Source organism: Eulemur rufifrons, chromosome 30, assembly GCF_041146395.1.
Source record: "Eulemur rufifrons isolate Redbay chromosome 30, OSU_ERuf_1, whole genome shotgun sequence".
Classification (NCBI taxonomy): domain Eukaryota; kingdom Metazoa; phylum Chordata; class Mammalia; order Primates; family Lemuridae; genus Eulemur; species Eulemur rufifrons.
Genome location: NC_091012.1, coordinates 141,473,525 through 141,482,150, shown reverse-complemented (window position 1 = coordinate 141,482,150; position 8,626 = coordinate 141,473,525).

The window sequence follows — 8,626 nt, the reverse complement described above, 5'->3', positions numbered from 1 at the left end:
CCAATTAAAGTTATTAGATATAATATATTAGATAAAAACCAAAACAGAAGTTTAAATTATATACTGTCAAAGGGGTAGGGAACTGCAGTCTTTTGACTTCAGTCAAGATTGTTCTTTTTTAAGCAACAAGGGAAGCAAGAAAAGATTCATCTTTCTCTGCTCCACCCCCTTTAATAAAAAGATTTGTTCCGTAAAATTTGGATTCAGTCAAAAGGTCGCACTCCAAGATCTAGAAGGCCACATGTGACCCTAAGGTCTGTAAATATTTCTTCCAGGTAAATATATGACTTCTGCTAGAATTTTGTAATTGAAAAAGGAATCATGGATTCTTGACACTAATTTCAAAGAGACTTTATAAGTTTTATGATGCAGAGATGCAAAACACTGGAACATTTTTATCTAAGATTCCTTTATCACAGGCTAGCTGAGTTTCTCTAGGTGAGTAATGTCTTGATAAATACCTGACTGCAAGGTTAACAAAGACTATTGTTCTACAAGCCTTCTCAAATTCTTCCACCTACCTTTAAAAGGCAGTAGAGCAAGGGGTCACTGTTCTTTTCAAGTGCATTTTCAAGAACGGCCAGATCAGGTCTGCAATGTCTGAAAAGTGTAGTAAGAATGTGAGACAATGTTCTCAAAGGAGAGTTAATAAGAAATTTTCATGTCTACATGGAAATGACATAAGTTTCAGTACCTGAGTTTTTCATTAAATGTACTTAGCTTACGGTGAGCTAAATATATTCAAGAAAAAAGAAGGTGCCTTTATTCTAATATTGCATTTTATTAAAAATCCTATTTTCCCCTGAATTTTAATAAAAACATTTGCTTTATGAAATTCTAATGAAGTAGATCATATGAGTGGGGTTTTTTTTGCACCAAATTACAAAAATAGAAGTTCATCCCTCCCTTTCCTTTGTCTTATTTTCCATTTTTAATAATTTTACTGTTCTGCACAATTGTTAGTTAAGACATACAAAAACACAGTTAGGAGGAATAAGTTCTTATATTCAATAGTACAGTCCAGAAACTTTCATTAACATTAATTTATTGTATCCTTCAGAATAGCTAGAGGAGAAGAATTGTATTGTTCCCAACACAAAGTATAGATAAATATTTGAGGTGATAGATATTCTAATTACCTGATTTGATCAATACGTATTGTATACAGATACCAAAATATCACATGTACCTCCAATATATATACAACTGTCATACATCAGTAAAAAGGGAAAACACAATAAAAACAAGAGATGAAATTGAAAAATGGAGACACAATTTTTTCAACTTGGCAATATATGTACAAATGTTTTTGATATTTTAAGCTATTGACATTAATATTATTAATTTGTATTTTCAGTCATCGACATGTAAACCCACTTAAAATGAAATGCGGGCAGTAGTTCATTAGCCAGAAGGTAGCACTCTGATTTTGGTCTCCCGAGGGGAAAAGGCAAGGTGATGTGTTGACCCAATCCTGAGTCATGTCTTTGGTAGCATACGCCTGCACCTTGCATTAATAAATTAGAAATGGGTGCTCGCCTACTGACTTCTTGGTTGAAAAGAAATGACGGATAGTGGGCTAATGGAGTTGAGAGACTATAAAAAAAATAAAAATATCCCTGTTAACATGATCCTTTCAAAGGATCATCTTAGTTGGATGCTACATAGTAGAAGAGATATTACACTTTGTGATGTTCATCTCTGGCTGTTCTTTCTGTGTAAAGAATGAAAGTTTCCATCACAGAAGTTAATAAGGTGAAGACACATACATGCCTTGATTCTTACTAATCAACTATGTTGGCTTTGGAGAAGGCAGAGCTGCCTTTGAAACTAGGCTCAGCTGTTTACTAGCTATGTGACTTTGAATAAATGATTTAATCCCTTGAAGCCCCAAAGTCCTCAAGTGTCAGATGGGATAACAAGAGTGGCACACTTTGTAGGGTGGCTGTGAGGAGTATGCAAGATAGGGAATGCCAGATTCCTGGTACCTGGTTAGAGCTGATGAATGATTATTCTTATTATTGTTTCTATTATTTCACAAACAATATCCAGCTCTCTCTCAATCCTTCATCCCAAAGCTATGCTAACAAATACAAAGGCATGTTGCAATTCCTACACATCGTCTGAAAAAGACATTGAAAATAAAAACAATTATTCATTCATGCATTCTGTCAACAGCAACAATTTTATAAAATGCCTTCACTGTTTTCTTTATCTTTGCCAACATTAGCTCCATCATTCTGTTGGTCCACTGCTCAGGTATCATAATCCATTTTTTCTCCCTCTCAAGAGATCATTTTATCAGCCATAAATGATATAGGAAACTATGTCATTTACAATTTTCTGGGATACATTTATAAATATATATATATGAAAATATATCATTTATAATTTTCTGGCATAGATTTATATATACATAAAATAAAAATATGTGTTTCATTTAAATCATGCATTTCCTTGAGTTTATGATTAGAATGCATTATTTTGTTAATCCCATTACTTAGCATTCTTTTAAGCAAAGGCTAAGGCACTTTGAACATCTACTTCATGTTGCCAATGGTGCAAAGACACTAGTGTTTACAATTGTTTTTTTGCACAGACCCTAAAATGGGCTGTAAACACATGTTTATGTCTGGATTAGATGAAAGTACTAAAAAAGAGTAGATAGAAATGAAAAAAAAATTCCTTACCTTATATATCTCTAGGGTGATTGTAAACACCCAATTCATACAGATTTCATTATCGAAAGCCACAAAACACTTCATAATAATAATAATGGTGGAAATAATACTGTAGCCTTTTAAATTTTATAAATTGTTTCAAATATAGTAATAAATTTGATGTCCACCTAATCTTTTGAATTGGTGTTATTATTGCCTTTCTTTCTGGTGAGATTAGTAAGGTTCGGAGAGTTTGACTTTATTGCTACTGGTAACTCGACAAATAAATGGTCGTGTTGGAACAGACAACTTTTCCCTTAACTTCAAAGCCCACAATATGTATTTTATAGCATATGGAATATCCAGAATTTAGGAGCAGGAAAGTAAGAAGTAACATTGGCTGTCATTTTCTTTCTTTTTTTTTTTTAGTTTTTTTTTTTTTTTTTAATTTCGGCATATTACGGGGGTACAAATGTTTAGGTTACATATATGGCCTTTGCCACACGCAAGTCAGAGCTTCAAGCGTGTCCATCCCCAGACAGTGAGCACCGCACCCATTAGGTGTGAATTTACCCATCCCTTCCTGACCCCTCCCACCTGGCCAACACCCAATGAATGCTATTTCCATATGTGCACATAAGTGTTGATCAATTATTTGCAATTTAATGGTGAGTCCGTGTGGTGCTTGTTTTTTCCATTCTTGGGATACTTCACTTAATAGAATGGGCTCCAGCTCCATCCAGGGTAATACAAGAGGTGCTAGATCACCATTGTTTTTTGTGGCTGAGTAGAACTCCACGGTGTACACAGACCACATTTTATTAATCCATTCATGGATTGATGGACACTTGGGTAGTTTCCACATCTTTGCAATTGTGCATTGGGCTGCTATAAACATTCAGGTGAAAGTGTCTTTTGATAGAATGTCTTTTTTTCCTTTGGGTAAATGCCCAGGAATGGGATTGCTGGATCCAATGGTAGTTCTACTCGTATCTCTTTGAGGTATCTCCATATTGCCTTCCACAGAGGTTGTGCTAGTTTGCAGTCCCACCAGCAGTGTAGAAGTATTCCTATCTCTCCGCATCCATGCCAGCGTTTGTTGTTTTAGGACTTTTTGATGAAAGGCCATTCTCCCTGAAGTTAAGTGATATCTCACTGTGATTTGCATTTCCCTGATGATGAGAGCTGTTGAGCATTTTTTTCACTGGCTGTCATTTTCTATGAGCCAGCAACAAGTCGGGCTGCATACCCAGCCCAAGAATGATTTTCTCTTCTTCCTCTTTAAGTTCATGAAGTCTATTACTTTTATCAGCAGGAACAGGCTCCAAGATCTGACTACAAGTGTTCTGCAAGATCCTGAATTTGAAGAAGTTCGTTGTCATGTGATCAGTTGCTAATTTTGTGGCATTCCCTGGATTAATTGATTAGCTTGCTTTTTAGTGTGTTTACATACTTACTAGTTAACGAATTGACTTCTGTGCCAGTTCAGAGACCTGTATGGAATCGGATCCTACGATATACACCTTCGCTGGATATTTCATACCATGTAATTTTATTTAAAGGTGCAGTTCTGAAAATATTCTGTGCACCAGGAAATGACTTTACTTCGGAACTCCGACCTGTGCTCACTGGCTAATCCACATCACTGACCCTGAGACCAGGCTGCAGCGTTTAATACAGCTTAACTGAAATTTGGGGCATGAGAAAACAAAACCACAGCTTCCAAATGTAGCTGGTTTAAAGATTCAGTTGCTCCCAGAACCCTGGGTTCATGCTGTTGCCTACAGTGCTGTAAACTAAAAATAAAATCCTAAACCCGCTTCCCTCCACCCCACTGGATGGACAGCCCTCTTGGCCCAGGGGATCCCAGAAAATCCTTAAAGCTTATTTCCCAGCCAAGAACGGAGTCTTCATTATACCACCTCTTTTTTAAAGCTTAGATTAATTGCAAGCAGGACCTAAGGCCATGTCAGCCAAAGGTTATACCATACCCTCAGGCCATCAATTTGCATAAAAGATCACTTTGGGTCAGCATATTGTGGCTTGGGGTATGATTAACAGCCTTCCTTATCTTAAAACATTCCTTTCTACTGACTCCAAGCTTTCAGACAAAGTTTTAGCTCTTTAAGTAATTATTAATACAAATCAAAGAGTCTCTGACCCCACCCATAACCTGTGAGCCCACCACCTCACTTTGAGATGTCCCTCCTTTTTGGGCCAAACCAATGTATATACCTTCCATGTATTGATTTATGAGTTTACCTGCCATTCCTGTGTCTTTAAAATATATAAAAGCAACCTGTAACTTGACCAGCTCTGGACCACTTACTCAAGACTTCTTGGGTTTGTGGACTCCCAAGCCATGGTCCCTTATCGTGAGCTCAGAATAAACCTACTTAAAATTATTTTACAGAGATGTATTTTTAATTCTTTTTCTTTAACAGGGATGCCTCTCCTTTTGGACTTGTCCCAGGTTGAGACATCGTTATGCACTATGAGGGATTAAATTGTGTTCCCCATCAAAATTCATATATTGACATTTTAACCTCAACACCTCAGAACATGACCTTATTTTGTAACAGAGTCCTTGCAGATGAACAAGGTGAGATGAGATCATTAGGGAAGCCCCTAATTCCATATGGTGGGTGACCTTATAAGAAGGCAAAATTTAAAGTCTCTTTGACTTGTAATTGGTTAGAAATGAAGCTTTGCGTAAAGGTTTGGAATGTTTTAAGGTAAGTCTGTTAGTCAGAGACAAGCTACAGATCGTATGTTTGTTGTGTAAATTGAGGACCTGCAAGTGTGTCTTGCACAGCCTCAGGCCTGTCAGTGAGTCACAAAGGTTATCTCCACGAAGGGAGGGGCTTGATGGGGCAGGCCTGACCTCTCTCCTCATGGCCCTCAACTCAGTTTTAGGGTGTCCCCTTAGCCAGGATGGGTCCATTCAGTGAGATGGTGGAGGGGAGCCTTAATATTTTATTTTCGTTCACAAACCCATCCTGCAGACACCTTGATCTCAGACTTCCAGCCCCCAGCAGTATGAGGCAATCCATTTTGTTGTTTAAGCCACCGAGTCTGTGACAGTTTGTTAAGGTACCTCTCAGAAACTAACAGAGGCTTCCCCCATCTGGTAAAAGCCTGAAATGTGGACAGACCCATGGGTGCCCCAAGGAATTATGAGAACTTTGTCTTAAGCAATTCTTCCAAATTCACGTTTTCTGCCTTGCACCTGCCTCTTCATGGGATGAGTGTGGTACAAATTTCCATTCCCTTCATGAAAACTGCAGTGATTGGAACTTGTACCATTGCTCCCAATAGAGCAACCACATTCGAATCCCTTTCGCTGCAAGCACAAGTTTTATTAATTCCAGGGTCAACTCAGATTCCAACTTCTGGGATAGATCGATTGAGAAGGATGCCCTGGTATCCACAACAAGAAGTGACATTTTTATAGGCTTGGTGCAACTCAAGCCAGCGTCCGCAGAGAACTGTTCATTCCCCAAAGGGATCATTGTTTGCAGAGTTGCAGTTCTGCCAGTTGTGCTAATCTTATCATGAACACTCACCTCAGTTTATCTCTCCTGCCACAAACTCTTCAACCTCTGCATTTTGATAATGGTTTTTGCTCAGACCTGGCCAGAGTTCACTACTCCATTCAAACAATTACCCGCTAAAAATGAATAGTCAACCACTTAGAAGAACCACAAGTGTTCAGGGGATGCAAAATGGTTATTTATGCAAATTTCCGCTCCATCTCTTCCCTATCTTAAAGATCTTTGCATAGATTTTGCTCAAGGTAGCACGTTCTATAAACCATGCCCACATCTAATCCACAGGTGTGTGTGAATACAAGGGCTGAATTTGTGTGAATGTCTTGTACAACACCACTCAAAATATGCTCTTTGAACCAACAGCCTGAGCATCCCATAGGACCTTGTTAGAGATTCAAGATTTTGAGCCCTTTTCAGACTTTTGATGTCAGAATTTGCTTAACAGGACACCCCCAGGTGATATGCCCAGTGTCGTGTTGGTACAGAACATTCTAGTCCTTCAGTATTTCCCTTCAAAGAAAAAATATACGTGATGAAATAAGTTTATGATAAAAATAAAACCCAACGCACATTAAAAAACAAAAACTACATATATTCTTAAGGATGTTTTATGTGCATTAACATATGAAAAGAGTTTTCAGGAAGCACTGCATGCAGGAAACATTTAACTTTGATTCACTCTTAATCTCACCAAGTTGTCAGGGCCCCTCTGTTCAACAACCCTAATTAATCCCATTCCTTTCTGATGTCCGGAGTGACATTCTTAGACAAAAACTGCTTGAGCACCAGTCTCCATCTGTATCCCAAAACATGTGACTCTGATTATATTTTTATTATCTCTGCCATGTTTGAGGTTAAAAGGGGAGCGGTACGCAGACTTCCAACACCAAAAACCCCTACCTGTGCTGTCCTCCTTAGATGTTTGCCAGATGGTATCATCTCAGGAAGTTTGGAGTGAGGTTCTGAGGATCTGCAGAGGAACATGTCTGCCGTCCGAATGACATAGGGGGACCCAGGGTGTGAGCCCTCATGAAGGATCCTGCACCTTAAATTCTTAAATGATACCTTCCCTGCCCAAACTCATCTGGCAGATCCCAAAGTGTTTATTGGTGTTGACTCCATGCCAACTCTCTCCCCTGAAATATCAGTGATTCAGTTAATGTCTTCCCCCAAATCAATCCTTATAAATGCTATTGTAGAACACCACTCTGTCCTATTTTTATCAATCAATTTCACCGATATGTTACACCCACTGAGGTTTCTCATAACAACGTGGTGGAAGATGAATAATAAACCCCCAAGAATAGGTAAATCATCATCCCTGAACCCACAGAATGTTACCTCATTTGGCAGAAAGGGCTTAGCAGATGTGATTAAGTCAATGATCGTGTGGTGTAGAGATTGTCTTGAATTATCTGGGTATATCCAATATAATTATGACAGTCCTTGTAAGGAAGGGATTGAAATCTGAAGGCGCTTTGCAGCTAACTTTGCAGATAGAAGAAGTCCCAAGACGAGAAATGTAGGCTGCCTCTAAAAACCGAAAGTGACAAGAAACTGATTCTTTCCCAGAGCTTCCAGCAGGAATAGACCCTACCGAATCCTTGGCATTAGCACAAGCAGACAGGCTTTAGACTTCCAGCCTCCAGGACTGAAAGATAAAACAATGTTATTTGGAAAGACCGAGTCTATGATTGTTACAGCAGCAACAAGGACCTCATACAGATCTCCAAGACAGTAGCTGAGCTACTTTTTTCCCTCCACCGGAAGAAGAACCTCTTTCCTTCTCCTCATGATATATTTTTCATGATGAACCAGAAATACATCCAAGTCACTTCTCGGCAAGGAGACTCTGCTCTGTTCCTTTCCAGGTAGATGCATTTCACAAGTGACAATTCTGAGTGTTAAAGAAATGAAGAATAGTGCCTGGTGGATACAAAGCCAGAATTTTGGGCTAATTATGATTCAGTGGTGATGCAGTTTTCTCATGCAAGTAAATGGTGGAACCAGTGGTCCAAGTGAGGTCTGAATCCCAGAGCCATATACATTCTGTTGGCCACACGGCTTCTTTGATTGGAAGAAAGTTTCAGCTCTCTTCCTTTCCTAGTATGCCCACCACTCATGAAGGGGCCTCAAAATATTAGCAGATGCTTCCCCCTTTCCTCACCAAAGAATCCAGCTCTGTCTACTTCCTCAGAGTACTAAGTCTCTGAATGTGGTCGATTCTCACTGCCATTAAGTTAATGAAGTCTCTCCAACAAGTGCGTTCACCCCAAATGAAGTTCCTTTTTGGCCAAGTATCTCTGGTGAGAATCCTCAGAATGCTTGGTTAGCACGTTGTACCCTTTGCTGAGTTGGACTGAAAAATTTGCACGAGAAGGATCTTGGGGCTTGCAGTATCGACTTGTTCCCTGG